Source organism: Manis javanica, chromosome 2 (assembly GCF_040802235.1).
Source record: "Manis javanica isolate MJ-LG chromosome 2, MJ_LKY, whole genome shotgun sequence".
NCBI lineage: Eukaryota > Metazoa > Chordata > Mammalia > Pholidota > Manidae > Manis > Manis javanica.
In genome coordinates this window covers 134,146,083-134,169,639 of record NC_133157.1, presented here as the reverse complement: position 1 = coordinate 134,169,639, position 23,557 = coordinate 134,146,083, and the positions used below count along the sequence as shown (strand labels likewise).

Sequence of the window (23,557 nt, the reverse complement as noted above, 5' to 3'; positions counted from 1 at the left end):
GCATGAGTCACATAAGAACCCTACACCACATGCTTTCCCTGGTCCCTCTGGTGGGTCCACTCTGGTGGGGCCTGAATTAAGTTCTACGCATCACATTTGCTTCTGCTCGGCTGTGTGGCTCGTATGACTAATGGACCACGGGTTGTCCATGTGGCCACGTGGAGGATGCCAAAACCATTACTGATCAGCATCTTCTTCCACTAACGCAACTGGTTCTACAAGGGCTTTACCTGCTAGGGAGGGTGTTTTTGCAAACAAGTAACTAAGATCAAGTGAAACAGTAAAAAAAAGGAAGTGAATGTGACACCTGAGGAAATCTAAAACGTGTGAGGAAAGTGCTTCCAAGAATCAGAGGCAGAGCTTCAGAGACAGAGGAGCAAGTGTCGTCACTATGCTGGCATTGTCCTAAACGTTCAGTTCCCAGGACAAACTAACCTTTCGGGCAGCAACAGCCTTTCCAACTACAAGATCTAATGCACACAGTGTTGATTTTGCCCTCGAATTTTCTGGAATCTGTTAAATTTCTTCCCTAAGATTAATCCCATAAGAGCTAAAAGCTTAAGTTTTAATAAAAATTGGAAAACAAATGAAAAGTTATGATAAGCCACACACAAATTGGTAAATTTGCTTCTCCTAGTGACGTTTGCTCACTAAAGCTGGCCAATCCAAAGGACACAACTAACCACCTCCTGGCTCGCTGTGCACTCCTGTCTGCCCTTGAAATGCACTACTTTTCAAACATGAGCTATACATAACAGAAATAAACAGAAAATGCCTCACGCTATTGACTGACAATCATTTTTTGATGCTCAAGGTAGGTCAGTGGCCCCTGCCCTGCCCCGTCCTCCGCGTGCTGCTGTGCCTACGTGCCACTAGGCATGATGCTGTTTGGTCACTTTTGGAAAACGCCCCATCCGGTGTTCTTTTTTACAGGGGTGTCCAAAATCTCAACAACCAAACATCCCACATGCACACACACTCTGGGACATCTGATTTATCAGCTACAAGGAGGAATATCTGGCTTGGAGAAGATGCAATAAAAACAATTTGCAAAAGAAACAATCCTGAAGGCTGGGCCCTCATACCCCAGAGGGTGAGGGCAGTGGATCGGCTGAGCCCAGACTGTCAAGCAGCCTGAGGGGAAGGAGTCCAGCCTCCTGGCAGAGCCGCATGCCCACCTGCCAGCCTGCAGAAAAGCAGCTTCTGCTAAGATAGCAAAGAGCCAGTGGCCAGTCCTCCTGGATGCTTGGACACCCCAAACAAATGCAGGTCTGATGGGAATTTGTGCAAGGCTGCCAGCCCCAAAGACATCTAGTCAGAGGGGAAACCTATGAAGCTATGGGCCTCCAGGCACTGAGTCCGAGGCCAGCCTACCGGAGAGGCCAAGTGGGAGCAGCCTGGTGGTGGTGGATAGCCCTCTGGAGTCAGTCTGCTCCATCTTAAAGCTGCCACGAATTCCTTATGCAGCAAAGCAGCCACTTCCATGTTTGGAGTTTGAGGTTCTGCCAACTCTCCTGATGTTCCCTTGGAGCCGATGGCTTTATAAGGCTTCGGCAGCCCCAGCAAGGCCCCCCGACACCACCAGGCCAGCTCTGTGCTACACTTTGCTTTACTGCAGAAAGAGGTGTGTCGTCAGTGGCCAGCACCCACTGGTCCAGGGGCGCCGCAGCAGGCCGGCCACTCCCACCCTGCAGACCTGAGACCAGTGCCTGGCCAGGTCTTGTTCTGAAATGTTGGTGACAACACCTATTTCCTCCCACTGCAGCTGAGAGTCAGTTCATGAGTCCTGCACAAGACTTGTCCCCTTGGCTCATGTTCAGCTTACAGGCAGTTTCAGGTGACACCTTTGGAGCCACCTGAAGGAAGGGAGAGAGGGTGGGTCACACCTGACTCCAGGTAACACGGCAGTAAGAACAGTTACCACAGGGACACGCAGGAAAACGCCTCTGCATACAGAAGGGGCACCAGGCCTGATCTAGGCAAGGTGCTGTCCTGGGGATACAGCATCCACAACCCAGCTCCTCTTCACCTGAAGCTGGCTTTCCGAGAAGTCCCCATGGGCACCAATCCTGGCGGTGGGTTTTGCTGCCCCTGTTGTCCCACAGCCCTACAGGTGAGGGCAAGCCCACCCCAGGCAAACCCAGATCCAGGTTCTGACCACCAGCTGGCCCCTCACACTTAAACTCCCTTGTAAACAGGAACGTCCTCCATCCTATAACTACAGATCAAGCGCCAAGTGAACCACCCCTCAGAGCCTGGCTAAGAAGCCCGCGTTAGGGAGGAGGACACTGCCTGCACAACAGGCTTGAACTCTTAGAAAGCAGCTCCCTCTTCCAACTCATTTTGAGGCAGAAAAAGGGCAAAAAACTTTCTCTTGGGAGGCAGCAAGCCCTTTTACCACAAGATTAAAGAGTGCTTAATGACACGGTGCATGTGTTTGCACAGACTAGATTCAGAGGGACATCACCCCATCACATCAGCTGGATGGACCCGGACAGTCACCTCTGTGAGGAAATGTTCACACACACATGCAGATTTCGTCCACCATCAAGTTCACAAGACACTGCCATCATGTGTTTAAGCTGAATGACAAGAAGCACATTCCCAACCCCCACCCCAGAAACCCTTCTTAGATTTTGGATATCGGTCTGTGTGGAAAGGATTCTGTGTTTTCTCAAGTAAATGAATCTCTCATTGAAGAAAACAACTAGGGACGCCACTGTACCTGGCAGACTTCTGACATTCGGCAGGGAGGGAAAGACACACTGGGCATTTCTGCCGCCTGCACTCTCCACCACCCCCCACCCTGCTGCCTGCTCTTCACCAACTGACTGCCTCCAGGGGAGGGCGTGGGGGGAGAAGGCAAAGCAGGTGCCATCCATCAGTCGGCTGCCCTGATCTCTCATGGTCTCCTCCCAAGCGCCTGCCCTTCCCAGCTAATGGCTGGCCCAGTGAAGTTCCCTGGCCTAGATAAACTCCTTTGTGACCATCTGGCAGCACCGTGCAGGGCCCACCTGGGCAGCCGACAGGAACTCTGGGGTGGAGGCAGGATTTCTAGAGGTGGCTGTTCTGCATGGGGAGGTGAAATTTCAACACACAAGGGCCACAGAGCTCTTCTGGAACAAGGTGGGAGAGGGAAGATGAATCTTTAAACTAGAAGATTTAAAATTCCTGTTTCCCACCATCCTGCCCTCCGATGCGTGTCCTAGTGATCTTTTCCACAGTGACAGTGGTCTTACTCGGATTCCTGCGGCTATGATTCCTGTGGCCTCACTGTGGTAGGACAAGAGTAAGACACACCGGCAACATCCGGGGCCACTGACCACACAGCTAATGTCACCCCGAGGAATCACTGGTGCAGTGGCCCCTACAGCTTCATGATGAACCAGGAGCTGGCAGGGGGCCTGCCTGCCTGGGCAGAGAGGGCTGCATGGGCCCTAACTCCACACTGGCCAGCCCTCACTCAGGTGGGTGCTGAGGGAGACAGGACCCAGCAGTGAGTCCAGGCCCTGGAAGAAATGGGGCCCTCTGCATGTACAGACCACCTACAAATCCCCATGGGAGACTGGTCTGGGTTGGGGCCTCTTTGGGCATCATGTGCTAATTCCCCTCACAGACCACCTTCCCGCAGGTCCGTGGTCAGGGTCAAAGGAGAGCTCACACTGCACTCCCTGCAGCCTTACGGAGCCAAGGGCTGATGGTAAGTGCTGGCCAGCCAGGAGACCAAGTGCTGTTTCTTCCCTTGAAAGAGGCCGAAACCCTTGATCCTATCAGAGGTCCACCCTGACTCCCTTCAGATCCAGGATACAAGGAGTACAGCACTGCTTTTCAAAATGCATCAAATCTGAAACAGCTGCAAACAATAGCACAGCCTGAGTAAACCATGCACATCCTAATGTTACCTCCAAACCTAAAAGGCAGTGGAAAGATACTTATTTTCTCATCCATCCAAGGAATATATATTAATACCTATTATGTGCCAGCCAATCAGTACAGGGTAGTGAATGAAGCAGACAAACCCCATCACTAAGCATTTACTGAATGAAAGACCAAACAACAGTGATATTTTCACTTTTAAAACCTTCCTAATGGTAGAAGTAAACCAGTGCCTAACTTAAGCTTCTGGTGACCATCCTAAGAAAATTGCCACATAAGGGTGAGTAGCGGAAAATAAAGACAGAGATGACAAATGTCCCTTATTGGAGGGACAAGGAGGACTGGACAGTACTGAGGACACACTAAGATTTTTACACCATTTTATCTTCAAATTATATACACATTTTGAAAATCCTGTTTTCTAAAACAATGGCTTAGCCCTGAGAAGTCTTGCAGCTAAAGGGTTTTTGGACTGGTGGGGAGTGGATACCGGGGGCAGATGGCACCAGAATGTGACAGGTGATAGGCCAGGTGTCTTGGTTACGTTTCTACCACTGTCACTTCCTTTTGTGGGACCAATGGGCTGCAGGAATCCCTCCAGCAAGCACTGTAGCCCTGCACACAAATCCACCTGCAGGTCAAATACCTGGACTGTTAGAAGCAAAATGCCTGGAAGATCCTGCACATATGTATGCAAGATAAAATTCTGATGCACCCACTGCCTAATTAAATCATAATGACCATGACACTACCAACTTTTAACTTACAGAAACATTATGCTTTCTAAATATTTCTCCCAACTTCGACCAAGTGGCAATTATTAATAATACATTTAATTTAAGATGTAAATGATGCCTAAAGTACACAGTGCACCTGCTGATGCTTATCGGAGGTGGGAGAGCCTGTAAATGAAAATCTCTGCTTTATTGTTGGAATCAACAAGTCTGCTGGATAGTCAAGTGCATGTGGTGTGTTTTAAGATAAGTTTTTAGTCTTTACAAAGTACTGCATATCTCAATAAAAGGGAAGATGAGCACATACCATCAAAGCAGGTGAAAACTTCATTTAAAAGAAGAAAAATAGAAGGAGAGAGGGGAAGATGGCGGCATGAATAGGGCAGCGGAAATCTCCTCACAAACCCATACATATTTTTTAAAATACAGCAAATACAACTATTCCTAAAAGAGAGACCAGAAGTTACAGCACAACAGCCAGGCGACATCTACACCTGCGAGAACTCAGCACCTCATAAAGGGAGTAAGATACAAGTGGTGGCCTGGTGGGACCCAAGCACTGCCCACCAACCCAGCTCACCAGTGGAAGGAGAGAAGTCAAGCAGGGAGGGAGTGGAAGCACAGGACTGCTAAATAACCAGCCCTGGTAATCCGCACTGGGAGCGCAGACACACATTGCATGGTATGCTGGATAATAGGGAAACGGAGAAGTAAAATCTGCAAGTGGGTCCCCGCAGCCAGCTCCCCCAGGACAAAAGAAAAGTGAGTGCTTTTGGAAAGTCTTAAAGGGACAGGGGCTTCACAGCTAGATGGAAACATCCCAGCACACTCAAGCCCACCAGGCTGGGAATCCCGGGGAACTCCAGACGCCCCAGCCCCCAGGGAGGCAATGCAGCTCTAAAGCTGCTCACAGCGATAAGCAGCTTACCGTTCATTCCCCCTCCTGTATGGCCCTGGCAGAGCAGCCTGGAAGAGACCATGCCCACAGAGGCTTCCCAGAGCCTCCTCCCAGCATGCAGCGACCTGAGCGAGACTTGGGGCTGCCGCTGGCACATAGTTAGCTGGGGCAGGGGGCAAAGGGGTGCCATCCCCGCAGGAGAGCACACCCAGCGTGCCTGCCTCTCCCCACAATGCTCTGGGCTGCCCCGCATGCCGTGGCTCAGGAAATTAACCTGGAGACTGCTCCTGGTGTGCGGGTAACCAGCACAGACAGTGGAGAAGGGCAAGGAGAACAGCAAGCAGGAAGGGACTCTGTTCTCCCAGCTGACACATGCGCTACCTGCCTATGACTACCCCTATCACCATGAAAAGGCAGAAGAATTTGGTCCAGTTCAGAATTACCCAGACAACTCCTGAGAGAGGACTGGGGGAGATAGATTTAACCAACCTTCCCAAAAAAGAATTCAAAATAAAGGTCATAACCATGCTGATGGACCTGCAGAGAAATATGTAAGAGCTAAAGGATCAAATTGGGAGGGAGAATACAGAAATAAAACAATTTCTGGAAGGACTTAAGAGCAGAGTAGATGAGGTGCAAGGGGCCGTTAATGGAACAGACATCAGAGAACAAGAACGCAGAGAAGCTGAGGCAGAGAGAGATAAAAGGATCTCCAGGAATGAAAGAATATCAAGAAAACTGTGTAACCAATCCAAACACAACAATATTTGCATTATAGGGGTACCAGAAGAAGAAGAGAAAAAGGGACAGAAAGTGTCTTTGAAGAAATAATTGCTGAAAACTTCCCTAAACTGGGGGAGGAAACAGTTTCTCAGACCATGAAAGCCCACAGAACTCCCAACACAAGGGACCCAAGGAGAACAACACCAAGACATATAATACTTAAAATGGCAAAGATCAAAGACAAGGGCAGAGTATTAAAGGCAGCCAGAGAGAGAAAAAAGGTCACCTACAAAGGAAAACCCATCAGGCTATCATCAGATTTCTCAACAGAAACCTTACAGGTCAGAAGAGAATGGCATGATATATTTAATGTAATGAAACAGAAGGGCCTTGAACCAAGAATACTGTATCCAGCACGATAATCATTTAAATATGAATGAGGGATTAAACAATTCCCAGACGAGCAAAATTTGAGGGAATTTGCCTCCCACAAACCACCTCTACAGGATATTTTAGAGGGACTGCTCTAGATGGAAGCACTCATAAGCCCAAATAGATGTCCCAGAGAAAATAAAATCACAGCAAACAAAGCAGACCAACCAAATACTAACTAAAGGCAAAAAATAAAATCAACTATGCACAAAAGCAGTCAAAGGAAACACAAAAGAGCACAGAATAAAACACCTAACATACAAAGAGTGGAGGAGAGGGAATAAGAAGGGAGAGAAATAAAGAATCATCAGACTGTGTTTATAATAGCTTAATAAGCAAGTTAAGTTAGTTGATTAGATAGTAAAGAAGCTAACCTTGAACCTTTGGTAACCACAAAACTAAAGCCTTCAATGGCAAAATGTACATATCTTTCAATAATCATCCTAAAAGTAAATGGACTGAATGCACCAATCAAAAGACACAGAGTAATAGAATGGATAAAAAAGCAAGACCCATCTAGATGCTGCTTACAAGAGACTCACCTCAAACCCAAAGACACACACAGACTAAAAGTCAAGGAATGGATAAAGATATTTCATGCAAACAACAGCGAGAAAAAATCAGGTGTTGCAATACTAGTATCAGACAAAATAGACTTCAAAACAAAGAAAGTAACAAGAGATAAAGAACGACATTACATAATGATAAAGGGGTCAGTCCAACAAGAGGATATAACTATTATAAATACATATGCACCCAATAAAGAACACCAACATATGTGAAACAAATACTAACAGAATTAAAGGAGGAAATAGAATGTATGCATTCATCCTAGGAGACTTCAACACACCACTCACTTCAAAGGACAGATCCACCAGACAGAAAATAAGTAAGGACACAGAGGCACTGAACAACACACTAGAACAGATGGACCTAATACACATCTACCAAACTCTACACCCAAAAGCAGCAGGATACACATTCTTCTCAAGTGCACATGGAACATTTTCCAGAATAGACCACATACTAGGCCACAAAAAGAGCCTCAGCAAATTAAAAAAGATTCAAATTCTACCAACCAACTTCTCAGACCACAAAGGTATAAACCTAGAAATAAATTGTACAAAGGAAGCAGAAAGGTTCACAAACACATGGAGGCTTAACAACATGCTCCTAAATAATCAATGGATCAATGACCAAATTAAAATAGAGATCAAGCAATATAAGGAGACAAATGACAACAACAGCACAAAGCCCCAACTTCTGTGGTATGCAGTGAAAGCAGTTCTAAGAGGAAAGTATATAGCAATCCACGCATATTTAAAGAAGGAAGAACAATCCCAATGAATAGTCTAAAGTCACAATTATTGAGATTGGAAAAAGAAGAACAAATAAGGCCCAAAGGAAGGAAGGACAATCAGAGAATAAATAAATAAAATTGAGAAGAATAAAACAATAGAAAAAATCAGTGAAACCAAGAGCTAGTTCTTTGAGAAAATAAACAAATAGATAAGCCTCTAGCCAGACTTATTAAGAGAAAATGAGAATCAACACACATCAACAGAATCAGAAATGAGAAAGGAAAAATCACGACGGACGCCACAGAAATACAAAAAATTATTAGACAATACTATGAGCATCTATATGCTAACAAACTGGAAAACATATAAGAAATGGACAACTTCCTAGAAAAATACAACCTTCCAAGACTGACCAAGGAAGAAACACAAAATCTCAACAGACCAATTACTAGCAACAAAATTGAAGTGATAATCAAAAACTACCCAAGAACAAAACCACTGGGCCAGATGGATTTCCCACAGAATTTTATCAGAAATATAGAGAAGACATAATACCCATTCTTCTTAAAGTGTTCCAAAAAACAGAAGAGGAGGGAATACTTCCAAACTCATTGTGTGAAGCCATCATCACTCTAACACCAAAACTAGGCAAAGACCACACCAAAAAAGAAAATTACAGACCAATATCCTTGATGAACATAGATGCAAAAATACTCAACAAAATATTAGCACACTGAATTAAAAAACACATCAAGAAGATCATACACCATGATCAAGTGGGATCCATCTCAGGGATGCAAGGATGGTACAACATTCAAAAATCCATCAACATCATCCACCACATCAACAAAAAGAACAAAAAACACATGATCATCTCCACAGATGCTGAAAAAGCATTTGACAAAATTCAACATCCATTCATGATAAAAACTCTCAACAAAATGGGTATAGAGGGCAAGTACCTCAACATAATACAGGCCATATATAAAAAAACCACAGCCAAGATCACACTGAACAGCGAGAAGCTGAAAGCTTTTCCTCTGAGATCAGGAACAAGACAGGGATGCCCACTCGCCCCACTGTTATTCAGCATAGTACTGGAGGTCCTAGCCACAGCAATCAGACCACACAAAGAAAGACAAGGCATCCAGATCGGTAAATAAGCAGTCAAATTGTCACTATTTGCAGATGACATGATATTGTACATAAAAAACCCTAAAGACTCCACTCCAAAACTACTAGTACAAATACCTGAATTCAGCAAAGTGGCAGGATACAAAATTAATACACAGAAATCTGTTGCATTCCTATACACTGATGATGAACTACTAGCAGAAAGAGAAATCAGGAAACCAATTCCATTCACAATTGCATCAAAAAGAATAATATACCTAGGAATAAACCTAACCAAGAAAGTGAAAGACCTATACCCTGAATACTACAAGATACTCTTAAGAGAAATTAAAGAGGACAGTAACAAATGGAAATTCATCCCATGCTCTTGGCTAGGAAGAATTAATATTGTCAAAATGGCCATCCTGCCTAAAGCAACCTACAGATTCAATGCAATCCCTATCAAAACACCAACAGCATTCTTCAATGAACTGGAACAAATAGTTCTAAAATTCGTATGGAACCACAAAAGACTCCAAATAGCAAAGCATCCTAAGAAGTTAGAATAAAGCAGGGGGGATCTCACTTCCCAACTTCAAGCTCTACTACAAAGCCACAGTAATCAAGACAATTTGGTACTGGCACAAGAACAGACCCACAGACCAGTGGTACAGGATAGAGAGTCCATATATTAACCCAAACATATATGGTCAATTAATATACGATAGAAGAGCCATGAACATACAATGGGGAAATGACCACCTCTTCAACAGCTGGTGTTGGTAAAACTGGACAGCTACATGTAAGAGAATGAAACTGGATTATTGTCTAACCCCATACACAAAAGTAAATTCAAAATGGATCAAAGACCTGAATGTAAGTCATGAAACCATAAAATTCTTAGAAAAAAACATAGGCAAAAATCTATTGGACATAAACATGAACAACTTCTTCATGAAGATACCCCGGGCAAGGGAAACAAAAGCAAAAATGAACAAGTGGGACTATATCAAGCTGAAAAGCTTCTGTACAGCAAAGGACACTACCAATAGAACAAAAAGGCATCCTACAATATAGGCGAATATATTCACAAATGAGAGATCCAATAAAGGGTTGACATCCAAAATATATAAAGAGTTTACGCACCTCAACAAACAAAAAGCAAATAATCTAATAAAAAAATGGTCAGCAGAACTGAACAGTTCTCCATAGAAGAAATTCAGATGGCCAACAGACACATGAAAAGATGCTCTACATTGCTAGTCATCAGAGAAATGCAAATTAAAACCATAATGAGATATCACCTCACACATGTAAGGACTGCCACCATCCAAAAGACAAACAACAACAAATGTTGGCAAGGTTGTGGAGAAAGGGGAACCCTCCTACACTGCTGGTGGGAATGTAAATTAGTTCAACCACTGTGGAAAGCAGTATGGAGGTTCCTCAAAAAGCTCAAAATAGATATACCATTTGACCCAGGAATTCCACTCCTAGGAATTTACCCTGAGAATGCAGCAGACCAGTTTGAAAAAGACAGATGCACCCCTGTTTATCGCAGCACTATTTACAATAGCCAAGTGTGTCCACCAGAAGATGAATGGATAAAGAAGATGTGGTACATATACACAATGGAATATTATTCAGCCATAAGAAGAATAGAAATCCTACCATTTGCAACAACATGGCTGGAGCTAGAGGGTATTATTCTCAGTGAAATAAGCCAGGCAGAGAAAGACAAGTATCAAATTATTTCACGCATATGTAGAGTATAAGAACAAAGAAAAAACTGAAGGAGCAAAACAGCAGCAGACTCATGGAACCCAAGAATGGACTAACAGTTACCAAAGGGAAAGGGGTTGGGGAGGGTGGGTGGGAAGGGAGGGATAAGGGGGGGTAAAAAGAAAGGGGGCATTAGGATTAGCAATGTATAATGAAGAGGGAGGCACGGGGAGGGCTGTGCAACACAGAGAAGGCAAGTAGTGACTATAGCATCTTACTAGGGGTATGTGGTGGGGGGGACTTGGTAATGGGGTATGTCTAGTAAACATAATGTTCCTCATGTAATTGTAGATTAATGTTACAAAATTAAAAAAAAATTTTTTTTAATAAAACACATTTGAAACACGGAAATAAAAAAAAGAAGAAAAATAGTCAGTAACTGAAGTCCTGTCACAAACTAGCTTGCTATCACAGCAAAGCTAATTAGATATAGCTGGGGACCCGGGCAGAAAAGCACAAGAGAAGGTAACATTATACTTAACACATAAGCACAGGGCCTTGGAACACACACAGCACCCATTCATTCCACAACATCCCATACCTGCCGCCTGCAAGCCTGGCTCTGTTCTAGGTACCACTGGGCCATATCAGAACATCAATCACAAAGCTCATGTCCTCGTGGCATGTAAATTCAAGTTCCCACTTTAACAACTTACACCACCAACTACCATTAACAACCTACACCACCGACAACCATGCATCAGCCATGTCCCTGAAACTCAGCTCAGCTATCATGTTCTGGCCAAGGCACAGAATGAAATAAATGTGGAAACAAACCTGTGTGAAGTTTAATCTGGATCACTAGCAAAACTAAGATTTGGATGAAATACATAAAGTGCCATAAGCTCTCCAAGAAAAGTAAAAGAAATTTCCCACTGAACAAAAATGAAAACCGAAGTTTGTGGAATGCAACCAAAATAGTGGTTAGAAGCACACTTACGGCATTAAAGGCATTTATCTGAAAAGAAGAAAAGTCTCAAATCAATAATCTAAGCTTCTTCCTTAAGAAAATAGAAAAAGAGAGCAAAGCAAGTGAAAAAGAAATAATTAAGAGCAGAAATAAAAGAAATTGAAAACAGAAAAAAGAAAAATCAGTCAAACTAAAAGCCTACATAGAAAATTCCAAGGAATCCACAAAATGAACTCCTAGATCTAAGAACTGACCGTAGCAAGGTCACAATATTTAAAGTCCAATCATAATGTATACTAGCAGTGAATATTCAAGACAAAAACCTGTAAAACATCTTTTACAGTAGCTACATAAAAAAATTTGTCTACATTTAACAAAACACAGGATCTGGAGGATCATATAGGATCTATATGTTGCAAACTATAAAAAAAGTAGTCTGAGAAAGGAATCAAAGAGGATCCATATAAATTAAGAGATACACTGTATACACAGAATGGAAAACTCAACATAGTAAAGATGTCAATTCTCACCAAAATAATGGATAGATTTAGCACAATTCAAATTAAAATCCTAACAGGATATTCTGCAGACATAGACATGTCAATTCTAGAGTTACACAGAAAGTCAACAGGACTGGAAGGGAACATTTTTAATAAAGGAGAATGGGGTGGAAAGGGTCACATTGTCCAGTTTTCCAAAAAGCTTTAGGAATTGTAACAATGTGATTTCGATAAAGGGATAGATTGGTGAACAGAGGCCAGAAACAGACCCATACAAACATGGCTAATTGCTTTTTGAAAAAGTGGCAAAATAAAGTAAATAGAGAAAGGAGAGTCTTTTCTCATTGGTGTTGGAATAGCTGGACATTTACATGAAAAAGAACCTCACCCAACCCTCACATCTCTAAAGATTAACTCAAAATGATACAGTTGTAAATGTAACACGAAAAACAATGTAACTTTTAGAAGAAAATACAGGAAAATCTCACAACTTTGGGTTAGACAAAGAATTCGTAGACTCAACACTAAAAGTATTGAGCCATAGAAAAATAGTGAGGTGGACTTCATCAAAATTAAAATATCCATTCTGAAAAAGGCACTCAAAAGAGAATGAAAACTAAGCAAATGACTTGGAGAAAATATTTCAAACCACATATCCATCCAACAAAGGACAAACAACATCCCAATTAAAAACAAAGTGGATGAACAGCTTGCAAATAAGCACAACAAATTCACAGGACTGGACACCAAAAAAGAGGAAGTTTTACTACATGTTCACTTTAAAAACAGAATAGAATTACTCTCAAGGAGAAACAGAAATGGTATCACGGCTGCTGGCACGTACTGCAATAACTTGCAGAAAACCTGGAGGCTCACATGTGCCCTTTGCTCAGAGTGCCACATACAACCCTGGAGGGGGTGGTGTGCACGGGGAGCACTGGTGAAGGAAGAGGTGCACAAGACAGAGGGGAAGAACTGATTTCAGCAACACTCAGAAGAATTCCTCCAGCTCTTAACCTGCTGCTAAACTGCAAACAGAAAATCGGTTGCGTTTTTAACGCACTTTTTAATTCCCTGCCAGAGGAATCTGTCCATCCCCCACGGTTCCACAAAAACGCTCTGCACACCTGACAGTTCTGCAGCCACAGCAGCTTCTGTCTTGACCCCTGCAACCAAAGGCACATTCCCACTGGGGTTGCCTCACCCAAGAATTAACTTCACCCAAGAATCAACCTTGGATGAAATAATCCAGCTTCCTGAGTACACCTACCTGGAAGAGTCGGCTCGCTCAGCTTGCAGATACACATCAAATTGGTCCAACTCTGTGAACTGATGCCTGGCCCCTCCACTTCTAGAAGTATGCAGGCAGCCCCCAACCCCCCCCTCAGCCTCAACCCAATGCCTGATAGCCCTGCAAAGGAGCAGCAGAAGAGTATATTCATCGCCAAGGCCTGTGACCTGCAAATCATGTCAGATCACCTCTGGGCAAAAATTTGTTCACAAGCCCCGTGGAGAACCCTGAAACACAAGGAAAGTGGTCACCAGAGGAGCATCTCTGCTCCCACATCAAGATGACATGCCCTTGAGGTCAGAGAGGTGTCCAAATGCCACAGTGTAGGAGGCAAGTCCCCAGACTACACAGCCCCTTACTACTGCTAAGCAGTTCCAGGCAGGAACCCTGAAGTCCTGGGTGAAAATACTGTGAGTGATCTCACGTCAAACAGCAATGATTTTATCACCAGTATCCACAATAGGACCACGTTAGTGAAAGATGAACAAAAAGAGGATCCTAAATCTACAGGATGCCAACTTAGAGGAAAACACCCCGAAAATTCTATGTTCTAATTGTGCATAATGAAGTGAGAGTTTTTCCTTGTATTTTGTGTTATCTCACTTTGCAACTAAATAACTTGGTGTATTGTATATTTCTTTTTTTAAAAGGCAGCACATGGACTGAGTTACAAGGGACAGTTAACCCAGTTCTTTTCAGCTTCATATTAAAAATAGGGAAGAAGAGGCGGAGTCAAGATGGCGGAGTGAGTAGAGCAGTGGAAATCTCCTCCCAAAAACACATAGAGCTATGAAAATATAACAAAGAAAAATCTTCCTAAAATAGAGACCACAGGACACAGGACAACATCCAGACCACATCCACACCTGGAAGAACCCAGCGCCTTGCGAAGGGGGTAAGATACAAGCCCCAGCCCGGCGGGACCCGAGCGCCCCTCCCCCCGACTCCCGGGGGGTGGAAAGAAACCAGAGCGGTTTTTTTTTTTTTTTTGTGAGTGCTTTTTGGAAGCCTTAAAGGGACAGGGACCCCGTTGCTAGGGAGGCAGGGTGGCGGGACCGGTGAGCGGGTGCCTGGGACCAGCACTTGAGGACGGAGGAAATCGCGCGTTTTTCCCTTTTTTTCTCTTTTTGGCGAGTGCGTTTTGGAAGCCTTAAAGGGACAGGGACCCCGGTGCTAGGGAGGCAGGGCGGCGGGACTGGTGAGCGGGTGCCTGGGACCGGCGCCTGAGGACAAAGAATATCTGACGTTTTTCCCTGCGGGAACGGTGGGCGGGTGCCTAAGACCGACACCTGAGGACGGAGGAAATCGCGCGTTTTTCCCCTTTCTTTTTTCTCTTTTTGGCGAGTGCTTTTTGGAAGCCTTAAAGGGACAGGGACCCTGGTGCTAGGGAGGCAGGGCGGCGGGACTGGTGAGCGGGACCCTGGGACCAGCGCCTGAGGACAAAGAATATCGCGCGTTTTTCCCTGCGGGACCACTGGGCGGGTGGTTTTTGGAAGCTTTGAAGGGACAGGGACCCTGGTGCTAGGGAGGCAGGGCAGCAGGACCAGTGAGCGGGTGCCTGGGACCGGCGCCTGAGGACAAAAAAAAAATCAAGTGTTTTGTACTTTGTTGTTTTTTTTTGCTGTTCCCTCTCTAATTGTTGCTGTTGTTGTTTTGGTTTGGAGAGTGCTTTTTGGAAGTCTTAAAGGGGCAGGACAGGTCACTTAGACCAGAGGCAGGGAATCTGGGGATCTCTGGGCACTCTAACCCCCTGGGCAGCAGGGAGCACAGAGGCCCCATACGGAGATAAATAGCCTCCCGGCCACTCCCCCTCCAACCAGGCTCCACCATTTTGGAGGAGCAGCCCCAGCCAGGCCAAACCCACAGCAACAGCGGAGATAAATCCCATAGTAACTGGGCAGGAAGCAGAAGCCCTGTCTGCACACAGCTGCCCAGCACAAGCCACTAGAGGTCGCTATTCTCTCAGGTGAGGAAGGCCACAGACCAACAAGAAGGGAAGCTCTTCCAGCGGCCACTTGTACCAGCTCTGCACACTATCTCTATCACCATGAAAAGACAAAACTACAGGCAGACAAAGATCACAGAGACAACACCTGAGAAGGAGACAGACCTAACCAGTCCTCCTGAAAAAGAATTCAAAATAAAAATCATGAACATGCTGACAGAGATGCAGAGAAAAATGCAAGAGCAATGGGATGAGATGCAGAGAAAAATGCAAGAGCAATGGGATGAAGTCTGGAGGGAGATCACAGATGTCAGGAAGACCACAGAAGTAAAACAATCCCTGGAAGGATTTATAAGCAGAATGGAGAAGATGCAAGAGGCCATTGAAGGAATAGAAGCCAGACAACAGGAACGTATAGAAGCTGACATAGAGAGAGATAAAAGGATCTCCAGGAATGAAACAACACTAAGAGAACTATGTGACCAATACAAAAGCCAAAAGGTATAATATTCGTATTATAGGGATACCAAAAGAAGAAGAAAGAGGAAAAGGGATAGAAAGTCTCTTTGAAGAAATAATTGCTGAAAACTTCCCCAAACTGGGGGAGGAAATAATCGAACAAACCAGGAAATTACACAGAACCCCCAACAGAAAGGATCCAAGGAGGACAACACCAAGACACAGAGTAAATAAAATGGCAAGGATCAAGGACAAGGAAAGAGTTTTAAAGGCAGCTAGACAGAAAAAGGTTACCTATAAAGGAAAACCCATCAGGCTAACATCAGACTTCTCGACAGAAACCCTACAGGCCAGAAGAGAATGGCATGATATACTTAATGCAATGAAACAGAAGGGCCTTGAACCAAGGATACTGTATCCAGCACGACTATCATTTAAATATGATGGCGGGATTAAACAATTCCCAGACAAGCAAAAGCTGAGGGAATTTGCTTCCACAAACCACCTCTACAGGGCATCCTACAGGGACTGCTCTAAATGGGAGCACCCCTAAAAAGAGCACAGAACAAAACACACAACATATGAAGAATGGAGGACGAGGAATAAGAAGGGAGAGAAGAAAAGAATCTCCAGACAGTGTATATAACAGCTCAATAAGCGAGCTAAGTTAGGCAGTAAGATACTAAAGAAGCTAACCTTGAACCTTTGGTAACCACGAATCTAAAGCCTGCAATGGCAATAAGTACATATCTCTCAATAGTCACCCTAAATGTAAATGGACTTAATGCACCAATCAAAAGACACAGAGTAATAGAATGGATAAAAAAGCAAGACCCATCTATATGCTGCTTACAAGAAACTCACCTTAAACCCAAAGATAAGCATAGACCAAAAGACAAGGGATGGAAAAACATATTTCAGGCAAACAACAGTGAGAAGAAACCAGGGGTTGCAGTAGTAATATCAGACAAAATAGACTTCAAAACAAAGAAAGTAACAAGAGATAAAGAAGGACACTACATAATGATAAAGGGCTCAGTCCAACAAGAGGATATAACCATTCTAAATATATATGCACCCAATACAGGAGCACCAGCATATGTGAAGCAAATACTAACAGGACTAAAGAGGGAAATAGACTGCAATGCATTCATTTTAAGAGACTTCAACACACCACTCACCCCGAAGGATAGGTCCACAGGCCGCAGATAATAAGTAAGGACACAGAGGCACTGAACAACACCCTAGAACAGATGGACCTAATAGACATCTATAGAACTCTACATCCAAAAGCAACAGGATATACATTCTTCTCAAGTGCACATGGAACATTCTCCAGAATAGACCACATACTAGCTCACAAAAACAGCCTCAGTAAATTTCAAAATATTGAAATTCTACCAACCAATTTTCAGACCACAAAGGTATAAAAGTAGAAATAAATTCTACAAAGAAAACAAAAAGGCTCACAAACACATGGAGGCTTAACAACATGCTACTAAATAATCAATGGATCAATGAACAAATCAAAATAGAGATCAAGGAATATATAGAAACAAATGAGAACAACAACAACACTAAGCCCCAACTTCTGTGGGACGCAGCGAAAGCAGTCTTAAGAGGAAAGTATATAGCAATCCAGGCACACTTGAAGTAGGAAGAACAATCCCAAATGAATAGTCTAACATCACAATTATCGAAACTGGAAAAAGAAGAACAAATTAGGCCTAAAGTCAGCAGAAGGAGGGACATAATAAAGATCAGAGAAGAAATAAACAAAATTGAGAAGAATAAAACAATAGCAAAAATCAACGAAACCAAGAGCTGGTTCTTTGAGAAAATAAACAAAATAGATTAGCCTCTAGCCCAACTTATTAAGAGAAAAAGAGAATCAACACAAATCAACATAATCAGAAATGAGAATGGAAAAATCCACAGAATGGACAGACTCCACAGAAATACAAAGAATTATTAAAGACTACTATGGAAACCTATATGCCAACAAGCCGGAAAACCTAGAAGAAATGGATAACTTCCTAGAAAAATACAACCTTCCAAGACTGACCAAGGAAGAAACACAAAAGTTAAACAAACCAATTACGAGCAAAGAAATTGAAACGGTAATCAAAAAACTACCCAAGAACAAAACCCCAGGGCCGGACGGATTTACCTCGGAATTTTATTAGACACACAGAGAAGACATAATACCCATTCTCCTTAAAGTGTTCCAAAAAATAGAAGAAGAGGGAATACTCCCAAACTCATTCTATGAAGCCAACATCACCCTAATACCAAAACCAGGCAAAGACCCCACCAAAAAAGAAAATTACAGACCAATATCCCTGATGAATGTAGATGCAAAAATACTCAATAAAATATTAGCAAACAGAATTCAACAGTATATCAAAAGGATCATACACCATGACCAAGTGGGATTCATTCCAGGGATGCAAGGATGGTACAACATTCGAAAAACCATCAACATCATCCACCACATCAACAAAAAGAAGGACAGAAACCACATGATCATCTCCATAGATGCTGAAAAAGCATTTGACAAAATTCAACATCCATTCATGATAAAAACTCTCAACAAAATGGGAATAGAGGGCAAGTACCTCAACATAATAAAGGCCATATATGATAAACCCACAGCCAGCATTATACTGAACAGCGAGAAGCTGAAAGCATTTCCTCTGAGATCGGGAACCAGACAGGGATGCCCACTCTCCCCACTGTTATTTAACATAGTACTGGAGGTCCTAGCCACGGCAATCAGACAAAACAAAGAAATACAAGGAATCCAGATTGGTAAAGAAGAAGTTAAACTGTCACTATTTGCAGATGATATGATACTGTACATAAAAAACCCTAAAGACTCCACTCCAAAACTACTAGAACTGATATCGGAATACAGCAAAGTTGCAGGATACAAAATTAACACACAGAAATCTGTAGCTTTCCTATACACTAACAATGAATCAATAGAAAGAGAAATCAGGAAAACAATTCCATTCACCATTGTATCAAAAAGAATAAAATACCTACGAATAAACCTAACCAAAGAAGTGAAAGACTTATACTCTGAAAACTACAAGTCACTCTTAAGAGAAATTAAAGGGGACACTAATAAATGGAAACTCATCCCATGCTCATGGCTAGGAAGAATTAATATCGTCAAAATGGCCATCCTGCCCAAAGAAATATACAGATTTGATGCAATCCCTCTCAATTACCAGCAAATTCTTCAATGAATTGGAACAAATAATTCAAAAATTCATATGGAAACAACAAAGACCCCGAATAGCCAAAGCAATCCTGAAAAAGAAGAATAAAGTAGGGGGGATCTCACTCCCCAACTTCAAGCTCTACTACAAAGCCATAGTAATCAAGACAATTTGGTACTGGCACAAGAACAGAGCCACAGACCAGTGGAACAGATTAGAGACTCCAGACATTAACCCAAACATATATGGTCAATTAATATTTGATAAAGGAGCCATGGACATACAATGGCAAAATGATAGTCTCTTCAACAGATGGTGCTGGCAAAACTGGACAGCTACATGTAGGAGAATGAAACTGGACCATTGTGTAACCCCATATACAAAGGTAAACTCAAAATGGATCAAAGACCTAAATGTAAGTCATGAAACCATTAAACTCTTGGAAAAAAACATAGGCAAAAACCTCTTAGACATAAACATGAGTGACCTCTTCTTGAACATATCTCCCCGGGCAAGGAAAACAACAGCAAAAATGAGCAAGTGGGACTACATTAAGCTGAAAAGCTTCTGTACAGCGAAAGACACCATCAATAGAACAAAAAGGAACCCTACAGTATGGGAGAATATATTTGAAAATGACACATCTGATAAAGGCTTGACGTCCAGAATATATAAAGAGCTCACACGCCTCAACAAACAAAAAACAAATAACCCAATTAAAAAATGGGCAGAGGAACTGAACAGACAGTTCTCTAAAAATGAAATACAGATGGCCAAGAGACACATGAAAAGATGCTCCACATCGCTAATTATCAGAGAAATGCAAATTAAAACTACAATGAGGTATCACCTCACACCAGTAAGGATAGCTGCCATCCAAAAGACAAACAACAACAAATGTTGGCGAGGCTGTGGAGAAAGGGGAACCCTCCTACACTGCTGGTGGGAATGTAAATTAGTTCAACCATTGTGGAAAGCAGTATGGAGGTTCATCAAAATGCTCAAAACAGACCTACCATTTGACCCAGGAATTCCACTCCTAGGAATTTACCCTGAGAACGCAGCAATCAAGTTTGAGAAAGACAGATGCACCCCTATGTTTATCGCAGCACTATTTACAATAGCCAAGAATTGGAAGCAACCTAAATGTCCATCAGTAGATGAATGGATAAAGAAAATGTGGTACATATACACAATGGAATACTACTCAGCCATAAGAAGTGGAAAAATCCAACCATTTGCAGCAACATGGATGGAGCTGGAGAGTATTATGCTCAGTGAAATAAGCCAAGCGGAGAAAGAGAAATACCAAATGATTTCACTCATCTGAGGAGTATAGGAACAAAGGAAAAACTGAAGGAACAAAACAGCAGTGGAATTACAGAACCCAAAAATGGACTAACAGGTACCAAAGGGAAAGGAACTGGGGAGGATGGGCGGGCAGGGAGGGATAGGAGGGGAGAAGAAGAAGGGGGTATTAAGATTAGCATGCATGGCGGGGGAGGGAGAAAGGGGAGGGTGGGCTGCACAACACAGAGAGGACAAGTAGTGACTCTACAACATTTTGCTAAGCTGATGGACAGTAACCTTAATGTGGTTGTTAGGGGGGACCTGATATAGGGGAGAGCATAGTAAACATAGTATTCTTCATGTAGGTATAGATTAAAAATTTAAAAAAAAGAAAGAAAGAAAGAAAGAAAGAAAAGGGGGATTACTCTTTGATAGGATAAAACTATTGGTAAATCAAAGATCAACGCATGCTTTAAATATCCTTAATGTTGATCACTTAAAGGGTCTCAGATGATCAGCTATGGAGGTACTCTTTTCTGATAATATTCCTTTCTCTTAAAAAAAAAAAAAAAGCAGTTACTGTGTGCTGACCTCCAATGAGATCTGCACAGTCGTATAGAGGGCATGTCAAAGTGTGGGCAAAGGGTCTTTTTGTTTCTATGCGGAAGATCAAGGCCTAGCTTGGATACCCAGAAAATGAACTAAGATACGATATGAGGAGGAGCTTCCGGCATCAGCACTCTCTGGAGGACTTGTGCCGGGGGATGATCATCAAAAAGCCTCCACAGGGATCCAGACGATGCTTTGGTTGTGGCTGCATCCAGCCCACCGTCTCCTGGACTTGCCATAGGAATGAGGAGGGAGATGTCTAGGCTGGCATGTGCATACAGTGAGACAACGAATTTGACCAGATCTGTACTGTTGGAACTCAACCAGGAGTTGGGAGGGGTGCAAGGTGTAGCACTCCAAAATCTTATGACTATAGACTATCTACGGTTAAAAGAACATATGGGATGTGAACAGATTCCAGAAATGGGCTGCTTTAATTTGTCTGATTTCTCTCAGACGGTTCAAGTACAGTTGGACAATATCCATCATATCATAGACAAATTTTCATAAATGCCTAGGGTGCCTAAATGGTTTTCTTGGCTTCACTGGAGATGGATGGTAATTATAGATTTGCTTTGTTTATGTCACCGTATTCCTATTATGTTAATATGTGTGTGCAAATTAGTTAGTAGTTTAAAACCTATACATACTGAAGGTACTCTACAAGAAGATATGTCAAAGAAATAATGAATCCTCCCATGTTTCCTTCCATTTGCTACATCTGTAGCTTTTCTTCTTTCTTCCTAATTACAACCCTTAAATAGAATTCGTGCCTCATATCAAATTTACCGAGTATCATAATTTCTCCAGGTGGTAAAGATACCTCGAGACAAGTGCTGGGCATAGAAGCCACAGGGCATAAATCTGCAAAGAAGTAAAAAGCTAACCTTTTCAAACAATATGGCTTCTCTCTCACTTACCAACTTTACATTTCCCTGTATGGCCCCGGAAGATGACTGGTTAGCCAGAGACAGGTAAGATTCCTCAAGGGAGGAACAACCTAAGACAGGCACAGTCGCAGGGGGGCCATCAGGTGAGAATTTGGGGATCAACAGAGGTGAGGCTCAGAACCTCACCCCCCCTGCTTTGAGAGAAATCTTCTGCATCCGTGGATGTCTTGCTGCCCTTGTCTAGCCTGGATTAAAACTTAGTCCATAGGCACACACCTGATCATCTGATCATCTACATTTGCCCTCTTACAGCACTAAACTATGTTTTCTACCTTTATCTTGCATCTACCTACCACTTCAGCATTTTATTAAAAATAAAAATGATAATAATAATAAAGGGAGAAATGTGGGATCAACATATAAATCAAGTACAAAAATCAAACAAATATTCATATTTGACCTGATTGTTAATAGGTCATAATGCGTGATCAAAACCGAAAGTTTCTGTGATGAATGCCCTTGTACTGTTCACCATGTAAGAATTTATTTACTATGTAAGAATTCGTTCACCATGTAAGACCTTGTTCGTTATGCTTCAGAAGATTGGAGACTGATGAGAATTAGACTTGAGATGGATTAATGATTGTACATTGAGCATTGACCCCCCTATACTGAATTTTATTGTTGTTAACAACCATTTGATCAATAAATATGAGAGATGCCCACTCAAAAAAAAATATGATCAGTCATTGTCTAGGTATTAAAATATTTTTATTAAAAAAAATTGTAAAAAAAAAAATAGGGAAGAAACCAAAACTGCAAGGACATTACACCTTATATTTGCATTGTCCCCTTTTCACATGGCAAATCCTCACTGTCCCAAATAGACCCCTACTCCATGTTAAACTGAGAGAGACACCTTAAATTTAAGTACCTTAAATTTCTGTTTCTTAATGCTCAGAGCCATGTTTATCCATTTCTTCATGAGCACATGTGGATGATTGGGGCTAGGTTTAAATCATTCCTTCATCAAACACTTGTGAGACCCTGAGGACAAATGTGGTCACAGCCCTTGGAGACCAGGTTCTAGGGGACATCGGACATGCCCATGCTGAACAGCCCCATGCTTGTCCTGGCAAAGAGGAAGTCATGCTCCACACAGAGGACTGGTGACCAGGGAGCACTACAGGGAGCAATTCCAATCCCAAACTTTAAAGGAAATGATCAAGAGCTGGAAACTTGCCAATAAGAAGGTCACACACTACAGCAACAACTTCAATCCTCTGAAGAACATGCAGCCAGAGATACCAGGCCATCCTGCAACCGCTGCTGAGGGGCCAGATGGTGGATGTCTAGGAGGGGCCACAGCTGTGTGGGTGACAATCAGGAGATGCTTTTCAACCTTTTCCCCCATTAACCCCTGGCCCCACATTCCCTTATGCATCTGCACACATCCCAAATGAAGAATACGTGTGTCATGCTTTCCTCTTGGGTTGTGTAGGTGTACCACCTATGCTTTCTCAAACGACACCTGCCCCACAGAACCTGGGCCTTGTCCTCCCATCAGCCTGCCCCAC

At 42.9% G+C, this 23,557-nt stretch overlaps 1 protein-coding gene across 4 annotated transcripts in view; it reads right to left on the bottom strand.

Moving 5' to 3' along the window:
* The window catches only part of DIP2C (disco interacting protein 2 homolog C), a 331,886-nt gene that overhangs the window by 156,041 nt on the left and 152,288 nt on the right, over positions 1–23,557 (bottom strand). The window lies entirely within an intron of this gene.